Source organism: Ranitomeya imitator, chromosome 1 (genome assembly GCF_032444005.1).
Source record: "Ranitomeya imitator isolate aRanImi1 chromosome 1, aRanImi1.pri, whole genome shotgun sequence".
Classification (NCBI taxonomy): domain Eukaryota; kingdom Metazoa; phylum Chordata; class Amphibia; order Anura; family Dendrobatidae; genus Ranitomeya; species Ranitomeya imitator.
In genome coordinates, this window is record NC_091282.1 from 671,261,537 (window position 1) to 671,284,997 (window position 23,461).

Here is a 23,461-nt window from a genome sequence, read left to right on the forward strand (position 1 = left end):
GACTGGTATAGATTGTTTATGTAAGAGATAGTGAAATATGAGCGCTTGTGCGCATGTCTGTAAAAGAATAATTCTTTCTATATAAAGGGAGGGCAAAGCCCAGAGAGAGAGATGTGCTCCTGGGCTTCCCTTGTATATGATCACACAATACCTTGTTTGCGTGTCATTTACTCAGGATCCCTACCTCTAGTAAGCCAGGGACTGAGAAGGACTTAACAGTTATTAATATTATTATTAATATTATTAAAGGTCGAATTATAGGGTGTGGGCAGGTCACAATCAGTCGAAGGGGAGGCAATTTAAAGCACTGTTGCTGCAGCAAAGCTAGTCCGACAAAAGCCAAAGATGACTTTCGGAAATGTGCCCTGACACGTCGTACCTTGTCAAGTAGGTCCGGCAAGTCAGGTATGTTTTTAAAAACCGCTGTACAACCAAGTTCAGCACGTGGGCCATGCATGGAACGTGTTTACCAGCTTGACAAGCTTTAAGGCTGCCACCAAATTATGCCCATCATCGCACACAACCAGACCTGGTTGGAGGTTCAGCGGGGAGAGCCACTGATCGGTCTGTTCTTTTATCCCATTCAACAGCTCGGCTGCGTTGTGAGATTTATCACGTAAACAGATGAGCTTCAGCAGTGCGTGCTGCCACTTAGTCACGGTAGTGCTGCAGACTTCCCAGCTGGGGAGTGATGGGGACTCTAGTTTGGAGGAGAGACAGGAACAGGTGAGGAGAGACAGGAACTGTAATACGAGGAGACTAAAACCATGATTGAAGTTGGGACCGCTATTCTTGGTGTGAGTATTCTTGGTGTGCGTAAGATGTGTAATGTCCCAGCCTTTGACTCTGTCCAAGATTCAGCCAGTGTGCCATAAGGGAAATGTAGCGCTCCTGTCCACAAGAACTTGTCCACGTGTCTGTGGAAAAGTAGACCTTCCCTGTGAATGCATTGGCCAGAGCACGGTTGATATTGTGTAACACGTGCTTATGTAATGCGTTGATGGCTCACGGGGAAAAATAATGTCGGATGGGAATTGAGTACCGTGGGCTGCCAGAGCCAAGAGGTCGCGGAAAGACTCAGTTCCCACAAGTCAAAACGGCAACATTTCCAGGGCTACCAATCTGACAATGTGGATGTTTAGATGTTTTGGCCTGTAGGTGGGTGGATATTTCTGCTTTCTGTTAAACATCTGGGGCAGGGACAAGTGAACGCTGAGCTGGGACAATGAACTAGAGGTGGTTGCTGACTGTTGTGTCTGTTGTTGTGAATTCTGTTATCGAACTCCCTCCTGTGGTTATGAATGAATGGTACTTTGGCGAGTTCTGTCCATGGACTCCCTCTGGTGGCTGTGAGTGGAGCTGCTGCTTCTGAGGTTCCTTCCACAGGTGATGTAGTTTGTTCTTTGGCTGGCTGCTCTATTTAGCTCCACTCAGATCGTTACTCCATGCCAGCTGGCAATGTTCTTGTACTGGTTCAGTTCGCTCTTGGATCTTTCTGGTGACCTGTCTACTCCAGCAGAAGCTAAGTCCCTGCTAGTTTATCATTTGTTCATTGTTTCCTTGTCCAGCTTGCTATCATGATTTTGCATTGCTAGCTGGAAGCTCTGGGGTGCAGAGTGGCACCTCCGCACCGTGAGTCGGTGCGGAGGTCTTTTTGCACACTCTGCGTGGTCTTTTTGTAGTTTTTGTGCTGACCGCAAAGATACCTTTACTATCCTCTGTCTGTTTAGTAAGTCTGGCCTCCCTTTGCTGAAACCTGTTTCATCACACAGGACAAGCTCTGGGAAGTGGGAGCTCTGCTGACAGCAACCCCTAATCCTATCACAACAACTAGAAATAGCCGTGGAGCGTACCTGACTCGGCCTAGACGCCTCTTCACAGCCTAAGAGCTAACTAGCCCTAGATATAGAAAATAAAGCCTACCTTGCCTCAGAGAAATTCCCCAAAGGAAAAGGCAGCCCCCCACATATATTGACTGTGAGTTAAGATGAAAGTCACAAATGCAGAAATGAAACAGGTTTCAGCAAAGGGAGGCCAGACTTACTAAACAGACAGAGGTGTTGTGAATTCTGTTGTCGGGCTCCCTCCTGTGGTCATGAATGGTACTTCGGCTGGTTCTGTCCATGGACTTCCTCTGGTGGGTGTTTCTGAGTTTCACAGGTGACGAGGTTAATTCGTTAGCTGCTGCTCTATTTATCTCCACTTAGATCTTTGCTCCATGCCACCTGTCAATGTTCCAGTATTGGTCTGTTCACTCCTGGATCGTTCTTGTGACCTGTCTTCCCATCAGAAGCTAATTTTCAGCTTGTATTTCTTTGGTTTGCTATTTTTCTGTCCAGCTTGCTATTTAATTTGTTGTCTTGCTTGCTGGAAGCTCTGGGACGCAGAGGGAGCGCCTCCGCACCGTGAGTCGGTGCGGAGGGTCTTTTTGCGCCCTCTGCGTGGTCTTTTTGTAGGTTTTTGTGCTGACCGCAAAGTAACCTTTCCTATCCTCGGTCTGTTCAGTAAGTCGGGCCTCACTTTGCTAAATCTATTTCATCTCTATGTTTGTATTTTCATCTTTACTCACAGTCATTATATGTGGGGGGCTGCCTTTTCCTTTGGGGAATTTCTCTGAGGCAAGGTAGGCTTAATTTTTCTATCTTCAGGGCTAGCTAGTTTCTTAGGCTGTGCCGAGTTGCATAGGGAGCGTTAGGCGCAATCCACGGCTATTTCTAGTGTATGTTATAGGATTAGGGATTGCGGTCAGCAGAGTTCCCACGTCCCAGAGCTCGTCCTTAATTATCAGTGACTATCAGGTCATTCTGTGTGCTCTTAACCACCAGGTCCATTATAGTCCTGACCACCAGGTCATAACATTACAGGTGGCCCAAAGTACTAATGCATCTCAATAGAGGGATAAGAGAAGTTCTGAGACCATTTTTTTTTCTTTGCACTGTGTTTTGTCTCTCTTTTCCCCTTTACCTCTGGGTGGTTCAGGACACAGGTGTAGATATGGACATTCAAGGTCTGTCCTCTTGGATGGATAATCTCACTACAAGGATACAAAACATTCAAGATTTTGTGGTTCAGAATCCGATGTCAGAGCCTAGGATTCCTATTCCTGATTTGTTTTTTGGTGATAGATCTAAGTTCTTGAATTTCAAAAATAATTGTAAATTGTTTCTTGCCTTCAAACCTCGCTCCTCAGGTGACCCTGTTCAACAAGTAAAGATCATTATTTCTTTGTTACGTGGTGACCCTCAAGACTGGGCATTTTCCCTTGCGCCAGGAGATCCGGCATTGCGTGATGTTGATGCGTTTTTCCTGGTGCTTGGATTGCTTTATGACGAACCGAATTCAGTGGATCAGGCAGAGAAAATCATGCTGGCTCTGTGTCAGGGTCAGGATGAAGCGGAGATATATTGTCAGAAGTTTAGAAAGTGGTCTGTGCTCACTCAGTGGAATGAATGTGCCCTGGCAGCAATCTTCAGAAAGGGTCTCTCTGAAGCCCTTAAGGATGTCATGGTGGGGTTTCCCATGCCTGCTGGTCTGAATGAGTCTATGTCCTTGGCCATTCAGATCGATCGACGCTTGCGTGAGCGTAAAGCTGTGCACCATTTGGCGGTACTATCTGAGCATGGTCCTGAGCCTATGCAATGTAATAGGACTTTGACCAGAGCTGAACGGCAAGAACACAGACGTCGGAATGGGCTATGTTTTTACTGTGGTGATTCCACTCATGCTATCTCCGATTGTCCTAAGCGCACTAAGCGGTTCGCTAGGTCTGCCACCATTGGTACGGTACAGTCTAAATTTCTATTGTCTGTTACTCTGATTTGCTCTTTGTCATCCTATTCTGTTATGGCATTTGTGGATTCAGGCGCTGCCCTGAATTTGATGGACTTGGAGTATGCTAGGCGCTGTGGTTATTTCTTGGAGCCCTTGCAGTATCCTATTCCATTGAGAGGAATTGATGCTACGCCTTTGGCCAAGAATAAGCCTCAGTATTGGACCCAATTGACCATGTGCATGGCTCCTGCACATCAGGAGGATATCCGCTTTCTGGTGTTGCATAATCTGCATGATGTGGTCGTTTTGGGGTTGCCTTGGCTACAGGTTCATAATCCAGTATTGGACTGGAAATCTATGTCTGTGTCCAGCTGGGGTTGCCAGGGGGTACATGGTGATGTTCCATTTTTGTCTATTTCGTCTTCCACTCCTTCTGAAGTTCCAGAGTTTTGTCGGATTATCGGGATGTATTTGATGAGCCCAAAGCCAGTGCCCTACCTCCTCATAGGGATTGCGATTGTGCAATTAATTTGATTCCTGGTAGTAAGTTTCCTAAGGGCTGATTGTTCAATTTATATGTGCCAGAACACGCCACTATGCGGCGTTATATAAAGGAATCCTTGGAGAAAGGCCATATTCGCCCGTCGTCATCACCGTTAGGAGCAGGGTTCTTTTTTGTTGCCAAGAAGGATGGTTCTTTGAGACCTTGTATTGATTACCGCCTTCTTAATAAAATTACAGTCAAATTTCAGTATCCTTTGCCGTTGCTGTCTGATATGTTTGCTCGTATTAAAGGGGCTAGTTGGTTCACCAAGATAGATCTTCGAGGGGCGTATAATCTTGTGCGTATTAAACAAGGCGATGAATGGAAAACAGCATTTAATACGCCCGAGGGCCATTTTGAGTACCTGGTTATGCCATTTGGGCTTTCCAATGCTCCATCAGTATTTCAGTCCTTTATGCATGACATCTTCCGAGAGTACCTGGATAAATTCCTGATTGTGTATTTGGATGATATTTTGGTCTTTTCGGATGATTGGGAGTCTCATGTGAAGCAGGTCAGAATGGTGTTCCAGGTCCTTCGTGCGAATTCCTTGTTTGTGAAGGGGTCAAAGTGTCTCTTTGGAGTTCAGAAGGTTTCATTTTTGGGGTTCATTTTTTCCCCTTCTACTATCGAGATGGACCCTGTTAAAGTCCAGGCCATTTACGATTGGACTCAGCCGACATCTGTGAAGAGCCTGCAAAAGTTCCTGGGCTTTGCTAATTTTTATCGGCGCTTCATCGCTAATTTTTCTACTGTTGCTAAACCGTTGACTGATTTGACCAAGAAGGGTGCTGATGTGGTCAATTGGTCTTGTGCGGCTGTAGAGGCTTTTCAGGAGTTGAAGCGTCGTTTTTCTTCTGCCCCTGTGTTGTGCCAGCCAGATATTTCGCTTCCGTTTCAGGTTGAGGTTGATGCTTCTGAGATTGGAGCAGGAGCTGTTTTGTCGCAAAGAAGTTCTGAGGGCTCGGTGATGAAGCCATGTGCTTTCTTTTCTAGAAAGTTTTCGACTGCTGAGCGTAACTATGATGTTGGTAATCGTGAATTGTTGGCCATGAAGTGGGCATTCGAGGAGTGGCGTCATTGGCTGGAAGGAGCCAAGCATCGCGTGGTGGTCTTGACAGATCACAAAAATTTGACTTATCTTGAGTCTGCCAAACGGTTGAATCCGAGACAGGCTCGATGGTCATTATTTTTCTCCCGTTTTGATTTTGTGGTTTCGTACCTTCCGGGCTCTAAGAATGTGAAGGCTGATGCCCTGTCAAGGAGTTTTGTGCCTGACTCTCCGGGTGTTCCTGAGCCGGCGGGTATTCTCAAAGAGGGGGTAATTTTGTCTGCCATCTCCCCTGATTTGCAGTGGGTGCTGCAAAAATTTCAGGCTGATAGACCTGACCGTTGCCCAGCGGATAAACTGTTTGTCCCTGATAGATGGACTAGTAGAGTTATCTCTGAGATTCATTGTTCAGTGTTGGCTGGGCATCCTGGAATCTTTGGTACCAGAGATTTGGTGGCTAGATCCTTCTGGTGGCCGTCTTTGTCGCGGGATGTGCGTTCTTTTGTGCAGTCCTGTGGGACTTGTGCTCAGGCTAAGCCCTGCTGTTCTCGTGCCAGTGGGTTGCTTTTGCCCTTGCCGGTCCCGAAGAGGCCCTGGACGCATATTTCTATGGATTTTATTTCGGATCTCCCCGTCTCTCAAAAGATGTCGGTCATTTGGGTGGTTTGTGATCGCTTTTCTAAGATGGTCCATTTGGTACCTTTGTCTAAATTGCCTTCCTCCTCTGATTTGGTGCCATTATTTTTCCAGCATGTGGTTCGTTTACATGGTATCCCGGAGAACATCGTTTCTGACAGAGGTTCCCAGTTTGTTTCAAGGTTTTGGCGATCCATTTGTGCTAGGATAGGCATTGATTTGTCTTTTTCCTCGGCTTTCCATCCTCAGACAAATGGCCAAACCGAACGAACTAATCAAACTTTGGAAACATATCTGAGATGCTTTGTTTCTGCTGATCAGGATGATTGGGTGTCCTTTTTGCCATTGGCTGAGTTCGCCCTTAATAATCGGGCCAGCTCGGCTACTTTGGTTTCGCCGTTTTTCTGCAATTCTGGTTTCCATCCTCGTTTCTCTTCAGGGCAGGTTGAGTCTTCAGACTGTCCTGGTGTAGATACTGTGGTGGATAGGTTGCAGCAGATTTGGACTCATGTGGTGGACAATTTGACATTGTCCCAGGAGAAGGCTCAACGTTTCGCTAACCGCCGGCGCTGTGTGGGTCCCCGACTTCGTGTTGGGGATTTGGTTTGGTTGTCGTCTCGTTATGTTCCTATGAAGGTTTCCTCTCCTAAGTTTAAGCCTCGTTTCATTGGTCCGTATAAGATTTCTGAGGTTATCAATCCTGTGTCATTTCGTTTGGCCCTTCCTGCTTCTTTTGCCATCCATGATGTGTTCCATAGGTCGTTATTGCGGAGATACGTGGCGCCTGTGGTTCCATTCGTTGATCCTCCTGCCCCAGTGTTAGTTGAGGGGGAGTTGGAGTATGTGGTGGAGAAGATTTTGGATTCTCGTGTTTCGAGACGGAAACTCCAGTACCTGGTCAAGTGGAAGGGTTATGGTCAGGAAGATAATTCCTGGGTTTTTGCCTCTGATGTTCATGCTGCCGATCTGGTTCGTGCCTTTCATTTGGCTCATCCTGGTCGGCCTGGGGGCTCTGGTGAGGGTTCGGTGACCCCTCCTCAAGGGGGGTGTACTGTTGTGAATTCTGTTGTCGGGCTCCCTCCTGTGGTCATGAATGGTACTTCGGCTGGTTCTGTCCATGGACTTCCTCTGGTGGGTGTTTCTGAGTTTCACAGGTGACGAGGTTAATTCGTTAGCTGCTGCTCTATTTATCTCCACTTAGATCTTTGCTCCATGCCATCTGTCAATGTTCCAGTATTGGTCTGTTCACTCCTGGATCGTTCTTGTGACCTGTCTTCCCATCAGAAGCTAAGTTCCAGCTTGTATTTCTTTGGTTTTTTTTATTTTTCTGTCCAGCTTGCTATTTAATTTGTTGTCTTGCTTGCTGGAAGCTCTGGGACGCAGAGGGAGCGCCTCCGCACCGTGAGTCGGTGCGGAGGGTCTTTTTGCGCCCTCTGCGTGGTCTTTTTGTAGGTTTTTGTGCTGACCGCAAAGTAACCTTTCCTATCCTCGGTCTGTTCAGTAAGTCGGGCCTCACTTTGCTAAATCTATTTCATCTCTGTGTTTGTATTTTCATCTTTACTCACAGTCATTATATGTGGGGGGCTGCCTTTTCCTTTGGGGAATTTCTATGAGGCAAGGTAGGCTTAATTTTTCTATCTTCAGGGCTAGCTAGTTTCTTAGGCTGTGCCGAGTTGCATAGGGAGCGTTAGGCGCAATCCACGGCTATTTCTAGTGTGTTTGATAGGTTTAGGGATTGCGGTCAGCAGAGTTCCCACATCCCAGAGCTCGTCCTTATTATCAGTAACTATCAGGTCATTCCGTGTGCTCTTAACCACCAGGTCCATTATTGTCCTGACCACCAGGTCATAACACAGAGGATAGTAAAGGTATCTTTGCGGTCAGCACAAAAACTACAAAAAGACCACGCAGAGTGTGCAAAAAGGAGGTGCCACTCTGCATCCCAGAGCTTCCAGCTAGCAATGCAAAATCATGATAGCCAGCTGGACAAGGAAACAATGAACAAATAATAAACTAGCAGGGACTTAGCTTCTGCTGGAGTAGACAGGTCACCAGAAAGATCCAGTACAAGAACATTGCCAGCTGGCATGGAGTAACGATCTGAGTGGCGTTAAGTAGAGCAGCCAGCCAAAGAACAAACTACGTCACCTGTGGAAGGAACCTCAGAAGCAGCAGCTCCACTCATAGCCACCAGAGGGAGTCCATGGACAGAACTCGCCGAAGTACCATTCATGACCACAGGAGGGAGTTCGATAACAGAATTCACAACAGTCTGTGCAACTGCAAGTTGTGGGTAGGAGGCATGGACGACAGATTGGGAAGGCCGTAACACAGTGGAAGGGGCAGTGGTTTCATCATCAAAGATTTTGCACCAAGGCGTTCTGCCCACCTACTGGGGTGCTTGGCTGCCATGTGCTTTTGCATGCTGGTTGTGCTCAGGTTGGCAGTGTTCTTGCATCTTCTTATCTTGGTTTGGCAGATGATGCAAATTACAGTTGCTTTGTCTGAAGGAAAAAACTGCCATACAGGGGAACAACGCACGGCGTCTCTCAGCATGTATGATACAGACCCTTGGGTTAATTTTTGGAAACCTTTGAACATTGTGCAAAGGTCAAATTTCTACTCTCAATCTCTATATACTCTATTATTATAATTTGTTTGTGTTGCCCTTCTCACGGTCTCTTTAAGTATGTATCTGGTAGCCTGATGTTGAATTTTGTGTCTGTACTTGAATATTTTGGTGCATGAATGCATTAATAGGCTCCACACAATTTTTCAGGTTTCAGCCTTACACAGAATAATAATATGAGTAAAAATAATTTTTAACCCTGCTGTTCTGTTCGGGTCATAGTGACCTGAACAGACTTTTTGCGGCCCTGTAGATTTTTTTCTGTAAGTCTCTAAAACTTGAGACTCCTTGGCTTTTCCTCATTTGGGGGGACCTACCTATGAGTATTTTTTTTTTTTTTCGTTTACTTTTTGCTACACGCAAAAAGTTACACTTGTTGTGTTCGGGTCATAGTGACCCGACATAGTTTTTTACAGCTGTGAGGCCATATTTTTAGTGAAATAAAGGAGTTATAACCTCAGTTGGGTCTATTTATTGCATCTACTATTGTATATCAATTGATTTATTTCCTAAATTATTTCAATGGGGTCGTACACGCGCTCTACCGGGGGTATGCATTGAGATCTGCGCACCATAAAAATGGCTTTATATTGATTATTTTTGGTGCGCAGTCTATTCTAAAATGTAGAGTGCATCAGAGATCACTAGGTGTGCACTACACGTGTATATTATGCGCAGAACGGACTGCTCAGAACGCGCTGTCTAAGACTTTTTTTTGTAAAGCTGAGCTGTAAAGTCTTGCAAATAATTTTTTTTTGCTAAGTAAGTCTGTCTTCCTGGCTTATCTGCTTGTTTTCAGAAGGGTTCTTATCTTCTCTGCTCTTATCAGTACACATATGCTAGCCCAGACATGTTACCTTTCAGTTTCTTTGGAGAGCAGCTGTGTGCTTCTACCCCCATGGCCTCTTCCGGCATCAAAAGAAAAAGATGCAGCTATTGCCCTTCTACTTGTGACAACAAGACAAGTATAACATGTTCTGGCTGTAAAACATTTCTATGCAAAAATCATGTGTATTGTTTTTCATGCAAGAATCCGTAAATTTATATGATCATGTAAATATATTCACATTGTAATGTTTATGATCTTTAATTTTTTTATCACAAAATGTTTGATTTGATTGTTTTGTTTTTTATCTTTTGCAAAATATGTGTAGTTTTCTATTTTCGTTTTGCTCATTGGATGGATCTGTTTTTTCAGAACAAAAAAAAAAAAAAAAGATTTCTAGTTCATTTTTCTTTTTTTTTTACTACCAAACATGTTCACAAACAGTCTAGTAAGCAAAAAGTATTAAAAAAATGGAGTTAGAGTGTCTAAAATCAAGGTTTAATAGGCCGGGTCATAGTGACCCGGACACTACAAGTGTATAGTAAATGCGAACAAAACAGCAGGGTTAACCCCTTTCCGACATCGGGTGTAATAGTATGCCGATGTCGGACTCCCTCCCTTTGATGTAGGCTCCGGCGCTGAGCCTACATCTTTTTTCAGCACATGTCTGCTGTTTTGAACAGCTGATATGTGCCTCTAACAGCCGCGGGTGGAATTGCGAACCACCTGCGGCTGTTAACTAGTTAAATGCAGCTGTTAATCTCTGACAGAGGCATTTAACTCATGTTTCCGGCAAGAGCATCGGAAATGCTGCCCATCGGTGACTCCGATGGGGGTCACCGATGGGTTGGCATGACAACCAGAGGTCTCCAGCAGACCTTTATGGTTGTCATAGCCAGATTGCTATGGGCACCGTCCGTTGGTCAGCGCTCATAGCAAGTCATAATTTCTGCTACATACAGGCGATCTGATCATCAGTCACGTATATTGCCCAGCCACGTAGTATATTGCCCAGTCACGTAGTATATTGCCCAGCCACGTAGTATATTGCCCAGTCACGTAGTATATTGCCCAGCCACGTAGTATATTTCCCAATCACGTAGTATATTGCCCAGCCACGTAGTATATTGCCCAGCCACGTAGTATATATATTGCCCAGTCACGTAGTATATTGCCCAGCCACGTAGTATATTGCCCAGTTACGTAGTATACAGCACAGAGCCACGTAGTATATTGCCCAGTGACATAGTATACAGCACAGAGCCACGTAGTATATTGCCCAGCCACGTAGTATATTGGCCAGTCACGTAGTATATTGCCCAGCCACGTATGTCACAGGTAAAAAAATAAAAAATAAACATATACTCACCTTCCGAAGGAGCCCTTGTAGTCATGTCGCCTGTGTGTGGTGCACTCGGCAGCTCCGGTCCCAGGGTTGGTAGCGCAGGACCCGAGATGACGTCGCGGTCACATGACCGTGACGTCATGGCAGGTCCTTGTCGCATACCATCCTTGCCAGCAGAAACTGCAGCTTGCATGGAGCGGTTACCGGAGCGTCGCAAGGAGCGGGAAAGGCGGCGGACGGTGAGTATATAATGATTTTTTAAAAATTATTTTTAACATTAGATCCTTTTACTATTGGCGCTGCATGGGCAGCATCAATAATAAAAACTTGGTCACACAGGGTTAATAGCGGCGGTAACGGAGTGCGTTACCCGTGGCATAACGCGGTCCGTTACCGCTGGCATTAACCCTGTGTGAGCGGTGACTGCGGGGAGTATGGAGCGGGTGCCGGGGAGTCGGGAGGGACTAATCGGCCTGTGGCCATCGTTGATTGGTCGTGGCAGCCATGACAGGCAGCTGGCGAGACCAATCAGCGACTTGGATTCCATGACAGACAGAGGCCGCGACCAATGAATATCTGTGACAGAAAGACAGACAGAAAGACGGAAGTGACCCTTGGACAATTATATAGTAGATGCCAACAAAAGTAAAAAAAATGTTTTTAAAAATATAAAAATTAAAAATATATAAACGTTCAAATCACCACCCTTTCACCACATTCAAAATGAAACAATAAAAAAAAAATCAAACATACACATATTTGGTATCGTCACATTCAGAATCGACCGATCTACTAATATAAAAAAAAATTAACCTGATCGTTAAGCGACGTAATGAAAAAAGTCAAAATGCCAGAATTACGTTTTTTTTTAGTCGCCGCAACATTGCATTAAAATGCAATAACGGATGATCAAAAGATCCTATCTGCTTGGCACGCAAAAAATAAGCCCTTACCCAACCCGAGATCACAAAAAATGGACACGCTACAGGGATCGGAAAATGCTGCAATTTTTATTTCTTTAACAAACTTTCGATTTGTTTTCACCTCTTAAATAAAAAAGAACCTAGACATGTTTGGCGTCTATGAACTCGTAATGACCTGGAGAATCATAATGGCAGGTCAGTTTTAGCATTAAATGAACATGGTAAAAAAAAAAAACAACAACTGTGGAATTGCATATTTTTACAATTTCACAGCACTTGGAATTTTTTTAACGTTTTACAGTACATGATATGTTAAAACTAGTGATGAGCGAGCATACTCGGTAATGCTTGGTACTCGCCCGAGCATCGCTGTACTCGCAGTGCTCGGTGAGCGCTGAGCTTTTCCAGGATTATTTGGCAGGAGGCGGGGTACCCGCTCTGCGTGGTTGGCGCTCAATTAACATGCAGGGATTGTCTGCCACACACTGTAATGCCGCAGCCATGTTGGTTCTGGCATTACAGTGATTGGCTGGCCGCATAGTGTCATCAGGTCTATATCAGACCAAGCGCTGCCCTGCTCGGCACGGTCAGCTCCGGAATCACCAGTGTAGGGAGAGTTGCTGTAGCGATAGGGATAGAATAGGTGGGGTATACAGTTACTGTGGGTATACCATTATTGAATACACAAATCCAGCTAAACCAACAGTCCTTCTAAGGACTAATTACGGAGTATATAGATTGCAGTGCTAGGTAGGCAGCGGAGTGCATGTGGCTCTATACATATCAGTGCAAGGCATGCAGGCACTGTATGTGGGTATGTAGATATCATTGCATACATCAAGAGGGTCCATTCCATTACTGTCTGCTGCTGCTGCTGCTGCCTATTACATATATTGACCGTATATATAGCCCCAGGTTTCACTGGCCAGGAATAATTTTTATTTTTTTTGCAATATAATCTTGTTTACTTAACCCCTTCACAACATGTGCCGTACTAGTACGGCGCATGTCGTGTCTCCCTCTTTGATGTGGGCTCCGGCGCTTTTGTACAGTTGACATGTGCGCGCAATAGCAGCAGGTGGAATCGCGATCCACCCGCCGCTATTAACTAGTTAAATGTTGCTGTCAAACGCTGACAGAGGCATTTAACTACCGCTTCAGGCCATCAGGCTGGAAATGCGCACATCGTTGACCCCTGTCATGTGATCGGGGGTCAGCGATGCATCGGCATGACCACCTGAGGTCTCCTTGAGACCTCTATGGTTGTTGATGTCGGCTTGCTGTGAGCAGCACCCTGTGGTCGGCGTTCATAGCAAGCCTGTAATTCTTCTACATAGAGGTGATCTATGCTTCGCCTCTATGTAGCAGAGGCGATCGAGTTGTGCAAGTTCCTAGCCTCCCATGGAGGCTATTGAAGCATGGAAAAAGTTTTAAAAAAATGTTTTAAAAAATATGAAAAAAATATAAAAGTTTAAATCTCCCCCTTTCGCCCCATTCAAAATAAAAAAAAAAATAAAAAAAAAAAAATCAAACCTACACATATTTGGTATTGCCACGTTCAGAATCGCCCGATCTATCAATTAAAAAAAAGGATTAACCTGATTGCTAAATGGCGTAGCGAGAAAACAATTCAAAACACCAGAATTACGTTTTTTTGGTCGCCGCGAGATTGCATTAAAATGCAATAACGGGCGATCAAAAGAACATATCTGCACAATAGTGGTATCATTAAAAACGTCAGCTCGGCCCTCACCTGACCTGAGATCCCAAAAAATGGAAATGCTACAGGTACCGGAAAATGGAGCAATTTTTTTTTTTTTAAGCAAAGTTTGGAATTTTTTTTCACCACTTAGATAAAAAATAACCTAAACATGTTTGGTGTCTATGAACTCGTAATGACCTGGAGAATCATAATCGCAGGTCTTTTTTAACATTTAGTGAACCAAGCAAAAAAGCCAAACAAAAAGCAAGTGTAGGATTGCACTTTTTTTGCAATTTCACCACACTTGGAATTTTTTTCCCATTTTCTAGTACAAGACATTGTAAAACCAATGGTGTTGTTAAAAAGTACAACTCATCCCGCAAAAAAACTAAGCCCTCACATGACCACATTGACAGAAAAATAAAAAAGTTATGGCTCTAGGAAGCAGGGGAGCAAAAAACGAAAACGCAAAAACAAAAAAGGCTGCAGCTTTAAGAGGTTAATTCCAATGCAATCCAGATCCCACGTTTTTTTCTCCATTTGCTTGTTGGGACTGCAAAATGCAGGCAGATCCTTTTCATAGTACAGCGTGAAAATCCAGCTATTTTAAATGGTTTTGCCCATCCCAGCGGTCACATCTAAGTGCACATAAAATTTTGCCAGTTTTGTGGTACTGTAAAATTTTTTGGGACTGTCTTATACAATTTCTTGACACCATTTTGCTGCCAAAAAAATATTTAGCTACAGGGCAGATATTTTACACTGGGTTTTGTCCACTGCACAGATCGCATATGAGTCGCCCGCCAGGGCCATGGGGCACTCGGCGCCAGGTCCGGTCTCTCTTAAAAGGGATGTCACTGTGGCTACGACCCGGTCTGTGGCCCTGGGTGCACAATTAAAGGGGAACAGTCTTTTAAGGGGAATTATGAATAAAGTCTATTGTTCGTGAGGCCACCTGTGGTTCTCGGTCAGTAGGGACCGCCGCCGCTTAAAGGGGTCCTCTGGGGTGATGATATGGCGGCTAGATGGTGACGCTTCCCATAGGTGAAGCCGGGTCCCCAGAGCTCCCAAGGTGTGTGGCAAAGATGGTGTATGCTGACGAATAAGTGGAGGACACAAGTTGTAAAGTCTTTACCTGGTTTGTTGTAATTTGTATCTCATGGCCAGGTAGGAGGAACCGGGAATGGGAGGAGTATGCCGTGGCCGGAGCATATGATCTTCCCTTCCGGCGTCCTTCCACATAGAGACCCGTGGAAGCGCAGTGAGAGCGTGAAACGGCCGTCGTCTCCACATTCCTCACAGGAGCTCCTTGTTCACTCTCCCGGCCATGATGTTTTTATGAGCATTCAATAAAGTCAAGTCAAGCTTCGGATCGGTGAGTGCCCGCCTTCCTTTCTTATGCAATGCACTGACTCTCATGTGATTTCTGGAGGAGCACCCGGCAGCTTGTGGTGGAATTTGGACTGTTTTGCTGTATGGAAGCACTTGATGTGTGCAGAGGCTGGGAATCTCTAAGTGGAAGGTAGTGCCATCCCTCTTTTTTCTTTTTCTTTTGTTAAAGACTGTTTACACTACATTGGGACTGAGCACACAGACGCACACGTTGACTCAGCCTGTAGCAGCTAATGACACGGGTAGTTAACCCTGAAGACAATGGAGCAGATGGAGTCTGCAGCTACGTCCACCAGAATTCATCTATTAAGGTACCGTCACACTCAGCAACTTTCCAACGATCACGACCAGCGATACGACCTGGCCGTGATCGTTGGAAAGTCCTTGTGTGGTCGCTGGAGAGCTGTCACACAGACAGCTCTCCAGCGACCAAGGATGCAGAAGTAAACGATGTAAAAAAAAAAAACACATACATTCCGGTGCCTGTCACGTCCCCCGGCGTCTGCTTCCCTGCACTCCTCCTGCATCCTGTGTAAGCGCCGGCCGTAAAGCAGAGCGGTGACATCACCGCTGTGCTCTGCTTTACGGCCGGCCGGCGCTGACACAGGATGCAGGAGGAGTGCAGGGAAGCGGACGCCGGGAACGTGACAGGCACCGGAATCTGAGTATGTGTTTTTTTTTTTTTTTTACATTTACAATGGTAACCAGGGTAAACATCGGGTTACTAAGTGCGGCCCTGCGCTTAGGAACCCGATATTTACCCTGGTTACCAGTGAACACATCGCTGCATCGGCGTCACACACGCCGATTCAGCGATGTCAGCGGGTGATCCAGCGACGAAATAAAGTTCTGGCCTTCTAGCTCCGACCAGCGATGTCACAGCAGGATCCAGATCGCTGCTGCATGTCAAACACAACGATATCGCTATCCAGGACGCTGCAAAGTCACGGATCGCTATCGTTATCGTTGTAATGTTGTTCAGTGGGAAGGTACCTTTAGCCGGCCGGGAGAATGTTGAAAGTTATTTCAAGGAGTGTGAACAGGGTGATGGGATACATTCCTTAAGCACCAAATCATTGGAGCACAAGCTAATGAATTTAGCAGAAAGAAAGATAAAATTATTTTGGACCAATAATTCATTGAAATCTTACAGCGACAGTGGGAGAGTTCCCCGTGGTTTAAGAGTATGGAAAGAGATGTCGCAGTTTGGCGAAAATCCACTTTTTTGTACTGAATGGAAAAGTATAATGTTGAAATGCTCGCAAGAACTGTTACAACTTGTTCTAAAAACATATGTACGCAATTACGAGTCACTAAATGCGGACTTGACTAGAACCCAGGAGGAGTTAAAGCGACGGTTAACTGAGAATCAATGGAGTATGTTGAATAAGAAAATGGACAGGAAACTTATACCTATACAAGCTGACATAAAACAGAGAAAGCGTGATGAGTTCATATGAGATAAAATAGATTTTGAAACCTGCTAAGTTTTCTCCTGGAATAAACGGAAACAGCAGTCTGGAGATGCGGCATCAGGAAGAAACCCTGGCAAATGGAGAAAAAGGAGGAATTTCGATAAGAGCAGGAGTCCTAACAGAGAAGAGACTATTTGACCACAGAATCAGACTCCAGTTTGAGTGAGGGAGCAGTCGCATCCAAAAGTTCGGTGGAACAATTGGCAGCAGATGGCGGCCAGACAAGCGACACCATTGTCCCTTTAGGAGAAGGACACGGAGGGGGAGAAAGAAACACTGGATTCGAACATCAGCGCAAAAGGAAGCATATTTCGTGGACACGGAGATACTAACTGCCCCATTAGAGGAGTCCGCATTGAATCTTACTGAACATCAGCTGACTCCAGCACATTTATCATTACTTTCCAAAGGACTGGATTATAATATCCCGGAGGAGTTTGATCTTGTTGACTTCAGAATTGATTTGTTCAAATCAGTCAGAAGGTTCCATTTACATAAAGCCTTCCTGAATAAATCTCCTGCCAATTTGGTGTTAGAGGGTGAAAGCCCATGCAGCATTGGTCCTTTAGGCTTTTTAGCCCATATGGATACATCAATAGATACAGTCAGGGATGCTAGACTATTGGTAGGTTTGACAGGGGAGGAGGGGATGATGGCTGACAGTGAAACCGAGGCACTCAACCCCTTTTTTGGGGGGTTCAGTCTAGTTATATGCCCCCAGTAGCACCGGGTAACCTGGTTGACCTATTTGAAACATAGGTGATCAGGGATATAGAGGCTCTGGTATAGCAGAAGGCTCCATCAAATTTAACGGATTCGGAAATAAAGGCACTAATAGAGATAAAAGGGTGGGGGGATACGGTGGTTAGACCGGCCGACAAAGGGGGCAAGGTGGTCTTGCTCCCTAGACCCCAATATATAACAGAAGCCACCAGGCAGCTTTCGGATACTAAGACATACAAACCGTTAGATGGAAACCCAGAGCACAGGTATAGAAATGAATTAATGTCATACCTAAGAAAATATGTTTATTTGGGGGTCATATCACAGAAGAAGGCGGAGAGACTGCTGCCGGAGTTCTCATCGAGACCGCATTGGTACCACTTTCCCAAGATTCACAAATCTATCATTTCCCCTCTGGGAAGGCCCATCGTGTCTGGGATAGGGTCGCTCACCGAGCCCCTGTCCCAGTACATTGATTGGCTTTTACGTCCACTATTGAAAGATATGCCGTCTTATTTGATAGACACCAATGGATTTTTAGACAATGTGCAGCGGTTTACATGGCAACCCAGTTTTGCTTTGGCATCTATTGATGTCGAAAGCTTGTACCCGAGAATTCCTCAGGATATGGGGGTTCAAGCCGTTCGCCAGATACTAAGCAGAGTAGGAAAGAATTGTCTATTCATAGATTTTGTGTGTGAGGGATTATCATTTGTTCTATCCCACAATGCATTTACTTTCATGGACAGGTGGTACCACCAAGAGGTCGGGACAGCGATGGGGACTCCGGCAGCGTGCATGTTCGCTAACTTGTATCTGGGACTCTTTGAGGAGAGATACATATATTCCGTAGAAAATGGATTTTTGAAACATATCAAGTTATATTTAAGCTATGTCGACGACATATTCATCGTGTGGGATGGGTCTATGGAAACCTTTCAGGAATTCGTAACCCACCTTAATACAACTAACACGATGAATATGACGTTCACTGCCGCGTTTGGAGGACAGCGGTTGGAGTTTTTGGATGTACTTGTAGAGATTAAGGAGGGCTCACTGTGCACATCAGTACATCGGAAACCTACGGCGATAAACATGATGTTGCATTATGATAGCTTCCACCCCGCACACGTAAAACGTTCACTACCTTATAGTCAGTTCCTGAGGATCAGGAGAGTTAACAACACGGAGGAAGGCTTTTTGAGACAGTCAGGGGAGCTGTATCATAGATTTCGACAAAGAGGCTACCCAGAGAGTTATTGAACACAGCATTTGAGAAGGTAAAAAGTGGTACAGTATGAGGCATGAAGGCCCAGGAGGGTAGCATGTCAGTTGAAAATAAGAAAAAGAAAAGAGAAAAAAGATTACATTTTTGTTTTAGATATAGCGTTATGGACCAGCAGATTCGGGCTTCTATAAGAAAGAATTGGCACATCTTAGAGAGAGATAAGTATTTAGCGGAGGTGGTAGCCAGGGGCCCTTTAATAGCGAACAGGCGCAGTACTAGATTGGGTGACAAGTTGATGAGGAACCGTATTTAGAAAAAGGAAAATAAGAATTGGTTGGAGAAGAGGGGGGTCCCCAAGGGTAATCACGGATGTGGACACTGCTCCTTCTGTGAATTCCATGTCACCAGTCGGGTCCTACATATAGGGGCAGTTGAGCACCCGGTGATGGATTTCATTACTTGTAAAACAGACCATGTTGTATATGTCCTCTTCTGTCCATGCAGGTTTTACTACATGGGGAAAACCATACGTCCCATGTATGTGCGTTGTCGGGAGCATGTTAGGTCAATTAGAACGGGCAAAGGAGTACCAAGATTGATCATGCACGTAAGTGAAGTACATGGGGGAAACCCAGGAGTCCTCTCCTTTGCAGGCATTGAGAGGGTTCGCTTACCAGCGTGGGGCGGAGATTGGAATAAGCTCCTCTTGAGACGCGAGTCTAAGTGGATAATGCGCACTAATGCAATGGGACCGACGAGGTTCAACGATAAGTTGGACATGTCGGTTTTCCTGTAATGACCAAAAGGGGTTAAGCTACGGCATCATCGGACATTGGTAACGAAGCAGCATTTTCTTTTATACTAGTGACTCATTCGCAGGACTGTAGGTCGCTAGTGGAGTAGATAGTAAATGAATTATTGTTCTTGCTATTTGTGCTGGTTACATTATTTAATGTACAAGATCTATGGGTGCTTTATATAGTTTTAATTGTGTTTTAATGTAATGTTTTGTTGTAATTTGTATCTCATGGCCAGGTGGGAGGAACCGGGAATGGGAGGAGTATGCTGTGGCCGGAGGGTATGATTTTCCCTCCCGGCGTCCTTCTACATAGAGACCCGTGGAATCACAGTGAGAGCGCGAAACGGCCGTCGCCTCCACACTGCTCACAGGAGCTCCTTGTTCACTCTCCCGGCCATGATGTTTTTTGTTGTGAATTCCGCTCTTGGGCTCCCTCCGGTGTTTGTAAGTGGCACTTTTGTGAGTTCTGCTCTTGGGCTCCCTCTTGTGGTTTCTAGTGGTATGGCTGCTCCTTGGAGTTAGCTGTCATCAGCTGCCTTCACTTATCGTCTCTTCTGCTCGGCTATTTAAGTCTGGCTCTATCTTCAGCCAGTGCCACTTGTAAATGGTTCCTGGTTGGATTCACATCTCTTTGGAGTTCCCTGTTATCCTGACCAGTTCAGCTAAGCTAAGATTTTGCTTGCCCTTTTCTGTCCATAGATTGTGGACTTATCCATTCTGTGCTTTCTATGTTTGTCCAGCTTATCAGTGTGAATTAATTCTGTCTTGCTGGAAGCTCTGGGAGGCAGATTTGCCCTCCACACCTTTAGTCAGGTGTGGAGATTTTTTGTAAACTCTGCGTGGATTTTTGTAGTGTTTTATACTGACCGCACAGTATTCCATCCTGTCCTATCTATTTAGTTAGACTGGCCTCCTGTGCTCATCCTGGTTTCATTCTGTGTATGTCTTTTCCCTCTCCACTCACAGTCATTATTTGTGGGGGCTAATCTATCCTTTGGAGATTTTCTCTGAGGCAAGATAGCTTTCCTGCTTCTATCTTTAGGGGAAGTTAGCTCTTAGGCTGTGACGAGATGCCTAGTGAGAGTTAGGAGCATTCCACGGCTACTTCTAGTGTTGTGTTGAGCTTAGGGACTGCGGTCAGTACAGTTACCACTTCCTTCAGAGCTCGTTCCATGTTGCTCCTAGACCACCGTATCATAACAGTACAAGTGGCCAAAAATGAATTAAATGCATCTCAAAAGAAGGAAAAGAAAGTTCTGAACCATTTTTTTTCTGTGCTCTAGTTTGTCTTTTTTTTTTCTTTTCCTCTTGATATCTGGGTGGTTCAGGATATATGCTTTGGCATGGATGTTCAGGGTTTGTTTTCTCGTGTGGATCAACTTGCTGCAAGAGTACAGAGTATCCAGGACTATGTTGTCCAGACTCCGGCTTTAGAGCCCAGAATTCCTACTCCTGATTTGTTTTTCGGGGACAGATCCAAGTTTTTGAATTTTAAAAATAACTGCAAATTGTTTTTTGCTCTGAAACCCCGTTCTTCTGGTGATCCCATTCAGCAAGTAAAAATCATCATATCCTTGCTGCGTGGTGACCCTCAAGACTGGGCTTTTTCTCTTGAAACAGGGGATCCAGCATTATTGAATGTAGATGCATTTTTTCAAGTGCTCGGATTATTGTACGACGAACCTAATTCTGTGGATCATGCGGAAAAAACCATGTTGGCCTTGTGTCAAGGTCAGGAAGCGGCAGAGTTATACTGCCAGAAATTTAGAAAATGGTCTGTGCTCACTAAATGGAATGAAGAGGCTCTGGCTGCTATTTTCAGAAAAGGTCTTTCTGAAACCCTTAAAGATGTTATGGTGGGCTTTCCTACACCTGCCGGTTTGAGCGAATCTATGTCTCTAGACATTCAGATTGATCGGCGTCTGCGCGAGCGCAAAGCTGTGCACCATATGGCAGTATCCTCTGAGCATAGTCCTGAACCTATGCAATGTGATAGGATTTTGACTAGAATAGAACGGCAGGAATTCAGACGTCAGAATAGGCTGTGTTTTTACTGTGGTGATTCGGCTCATGTTATCTCTGATTGCCCTAAGCGTACTAAGAGAGTCGCTAGGTCTGTTACCATTAGTACTATACAGCCTAAATTTCTCTTATCTGTGACCCTGATTTGCTCATTGTCGTCCTTTTCTGTCATGGCATTTGTGGATTCAGGCGCTGCCCTGAACTTAATGGACTTAGAATTCGCCAGGCGCTGTGGTTTTTCCTTGCAGCCTTTGCAGGGCCCTATTCCTTTGAGGGGCATTGATGCTACACCCTTGGCCAAGGATAAACCTCAGTACTGGACACAGATGACTATGTACATGGCTCCTGCACATCAGGAAGATTGCCGTTTTCTGGTGTTGCATAACCTGCATGATGTTGTAGTACTGGGATTTCCATGGTTACAGGAACATGATCCGGTGCTGGATTGGAAAACTATGTCGGTGACTAGTTGGGGTTGTCGAGGAGTACATAGTGACGTTCATTTGATGTCAATTTCCTCTTCCCCCTCTTCTGAGGTCCTTGAGTTTTTGTCGGATTTCCAGGATGTATTTGATGAGCCCAAGTCCAGTTCCCTTCCTCCGCACAGGGACTGTGATTGTGCTATTAACTTGATTCCTGGTTGTAAGTTCCCTAAGGGCCGACTTTTCAATCTGTCTGTGCCAGAGCATGCCACCATGCGGAGCTATGTTAAGGAATCTTTGGAGAAAGGGCATATTCGGCCCTCTTCGTCACCATTGGGAGCGGGTTTCATTTTTGTTGCTAAGAAGGATGGCTCCTTGAGACCCTGTATTGATTATCGTCTTCTTAATAAGATCATGGTCAAATTCCAATACCCCTTGCCTTTGCTTACTGATTTGTTTGCTCAGATTAATGGGGCTAGTTGGTTTACTAAGATTGACCTCCGAGTGGCATATAATCTTGTTCGTATTAAACAGGGTGACGAATGGAAAACTGCATTTAATACGCCCGAAGGCCATTTTGAATACCTTGTGATGCCATTCGAGCTTTCTAATGCTCCATCTGTGTTCCAGTCTTTCATGCATGATATTTTCCGCAATTATCTTGACAAATTCATGGTCGTATATTTGGATGATATTTTGATTTTTTCCGATAATTGGGAGTCTCATGTGAAGCAGGTCAGGATGGTGTTCCAGATCCTTCGTGATAATGCTTTATTTGTGAAGGGGTCTAAGTGCCTATTCGGCGTTCAGAAGGTCTCTTTTTTGGGTTTTATTTTTTCTCCATCGTCTATAGAAATGGATCCTGTTAAGGTCCAAGCTATTCATGACTGGATCCAACCCACATCTGTGAAGGGTCTTCAAAAATTTTTGGGTTTTGCTAATTTCTATCGCCGTTTCATTGCCAACTTTTCCAGTGTGGTTAAGCCCCTTACTGATTTGACAAAGAAAGGCGCTGATGTGACGAATTGGTCCTCTGAGGCTGTTGAGGCCTTTCAGGAGCTTAAACGCTGATTTACTTCTGCCCCTGTGTTGCGTCATCCGGATGTTTCTCTTCCTTTTCAGGTTGAGGTCGACGCTTCTGAGATTGGGGCAGGGGCCGTTTTGTCTCAGAAGGAGTCTGATGGTTCTTTGATGAAACCGTGTGCTTTTTTTTCCAGAAAGTTTTCGCCTGCGGAAAGCAATTATGATGTCGGCAATCGGGAGTTGTTGGCTATGAAGTGGGCGTTTGAGGAGTGGCGACATTGGCTTGAGGGAGCTAAACACCGTGTTGTGGTCCTGACCGATCATAAGAATCTGATTTACTTCGAGTCGGCCAAACGGCTGAATCCTAGACAGGCTCGATGGTCCCTGTTTTTCTCCCGTTTTGATTTTGTGGTCTCGTATCTTCCGGGATCTAAGAATGTTAAGGCTGATGCCCTCTCTAGGAGTTTTTCGCCTGATTCTCCTGGAGTCCTTGAGCCGGTTGGCATTCTGAAGGAGGGGGTGATTCTTTCTGCTATCTCCCCTGATTTGCGGCGGGTGCTTCAGGAATTTCAGGCTGTCCAGTGGGGAAGCTGTTTGTTCCTGATAGATGGACAAGTAAGGTAATTTCTGAGGTTCATTGTTCAGTGTTGGCTGGTCATCCCGGGATTTTTGGTACCAGAGATTTGGTTGCTAGGTCCTTTTGGTGGCATTCCTTGTCGCGCGATGTGCGTGCTTTTGTGCAGTCCTGTGGGACTTGCTCCCGGGCCAAGCCTTGCTGTTCCCGCGCTAGTGGGTTGCTTTTGCCTTTGCCGGTCCCTGAGAGGCCCTGGACGCATATTTCCATGGATTTTATTTCGGATCTTCCTGTTTCCCAGAAGATGTCTGCTATCTGGGTTGTTTGTGACCGGTTCTCTAAAATGGTCCATCTGGTACCTTTGCCTAAGTTGCCT

At 45.2% G+C, this 23,461-nt stretch overlaps 1 protein-coding gene across 1 annotated transcript in view; it reads right to left on the bottom strand.

The window, feature by feature from the left end:
* RMDN3 (regulator of microtubule dynamics 3) overlaps window positions 1–14,756 on the bottom strand; it is a 204,478-nt gene extending 189,722 nt beyond the window's left edge. Inside the window, exon 1 of the mRNA XM_069729857.1 lies at window positions 14,563–14,756. The gene's annotated coding sequence lies outside the window, so the exon portion shown is untranslated. The remainder of the gene's footprint in view (window positions 1–14,562) is intronic.
* Between the last annotated feature and the right edge of the window lie 8,705 nt (window positions 14,757–23,461).